This window comes from Pundamilia nyererei, unplaced genomic scaffold (genome assembly GCF_000239375.1).
Source record: "Pundamilia nyererei isolate P.nyererei 1_Seehausen unplaced genomic scaffold, PunNye1.0 scaffold00047, whole genome shotgun sequence".
Classification (NCBI taxonomy): domain Eukaryota; kingdom Metazoa; phylum Chordata; class Actinopteri; order Cichliformes; family Cichlidae; genus Pundamilia; species Pundamilia nyererei.
The window spans coordinates 725,559-727,378 of NW_005187448.1; the positions used below are offsets into that span (position 1 = coordinate 725,559).

Below are 1,820 nucleotides of genomic sequence, written 5' to 3' on the forward strand. Positions count from 1 at the left end.
AGCTACACGACGCGCAGCTGGAAACACTTCACGCAAGTCGAGCTGCCCGAGATTCACAGAACTTACAGAAAATGTTGCATTTTTGTGATTTATATCGTTATCGGACGATAGATGTTTTATATCGGGATATGAGATTCTGGTCATATCGCGCAGCCCTACTTTAAAGTCAACATTTTATTTGAACACCTTTACTCTTCAACACAGCCTGAAATCTCTGTTAGGTTTATATTGTTGGATTGCCATGTTAGAAATATATAACCATATATTCTTAGAGGTGTATGATCGATTGTGTAGTGATAGGATGTGAGATCCTTAGCAGTCTGCAAAGACACTCTGGCATACACACTCATCCTAAGGTCATGAGAGAGGTCGTACCTTCTTTTACTGTTTTATGGTACGTAAACACATCCATGTCTGTTTAAGTGCCTTTTGTTTAGACGAACTGCTGGACTTCCAGGCCCAGCAGATTTAGGGGAGTCGTTCATGGGGTCACATCTTGACCCCCCCCACACACACACACGCACACACACCTGCACAAATACACAGACGGTACTCTTTGTTCACATGTATGCCTACGTAAGACGTCATATGTTAATGAATCCATGCATATTCATGTAACCACAATAAAGAGCAGTGCTACGAGGGGGCTAACTGAGAGCGACCGGGGTTCGAGCGGCAGGAACGGCGCTCGTCACGGTTCTCTCCCTCGTGCACGAGACTACCCAAAGAGTTCAGCCTGGTGTCTGATGCTTTTGCTGTTGTAGTAGAATTGTCTTGGCGTTCCAGCAATAAGTTTCTGCTAGACGAACCTATCAATCTCTTAGACAAGATTTCTTTTTTAGGTCGGTTTCGTCGGGTCAGTTTTCCAGGCTTCTTGAAGGACATTAAAAGCTTCTCGTTAGATGTTTGCTGCCTTTCGTTCTGTTCTCCGTCATGATGATCCCACACTGCTTCAATAATGTTGAGATTGGGGCTCTGAGAAGGCCAGTCCACAGCTGACAGTGTTCCAGTGTGCGTTTCTATATCTTGGTAATTTAGATAAGATCCCCAACATCACTGGCTAAAATGCAGCCCCAAGCCATGACCCCCCACTGTGTTTTAGAGATGGCTGTAGATACTCTCTCCTGACCTCCTTATGAACATAGTGATGATAATTGGAACCAGGAATGTGAAAGTTGGATTCATCACTCCATAAGACCTTTGCCACTCATTTCAAGGCCGTTTCAGTTCTTGTGCATTTGGCCCCCGCCTGTTTCTACTCGTTTCCCTTCCCTGTCAATGATTTCTTAATAGCCATCCTTGCATTAAGACTATTTCTGATAAGGCTTTAGGAATCAGTAAATAGATCAATCGAAGGGCCAAATGGATCTCTTAGGTCCTGTGTCAGCTTTATGCAGCATTTCTTCCTATTTCTTAAGGACATGACTGTCAGATACTGTTCATCTGATGGGGATAGTTTGTTTAGGCCTGCCACTTCAGTAATCCTCCACTTGTTAAGTTTACTCAATTTTTTAAGGACACACATGGTGCAAAAATACTATTTTATGCCTGGCATGTGTTTTTTCATGTATTATTTATAGCTTTTTTTCAAAGATTCAGCTAAAGAATGAAAATGGTTAGGTACAATAATTATACTGAAATTGAAAGACCTTTAAAAAGCCTGCAGAACAACTTCTCAAGACCACTTTAAATTGCAAGAAAGTCTGGCTTCTTGGAATCAAACTATAAAGAAGGGTGACTTAAGACTTGACTAAACAGCACTATATGCTTGCAGTTAAAAGGCTAAAATACATATATAAGTGCACAAGCCAAAATTACTC

At 41.8% G+C, this 1,820-nt stretch overlaps 1 protein-coding gene across 3 annotated transcripts in view; it reads right to left on the reverse strand.

The window, feature by feature from the left end:
• The window catches only part of cacna2d3a (calcium channel, voltage-dependent, alpha 2/delta subunit 3a), a 123,506-nt gene that overhangs the window by 90,068 nt on the left and 31,618 nt on the right, over positions 1–1,820 (reverse strand). The window lies entirely within an intron of this gene.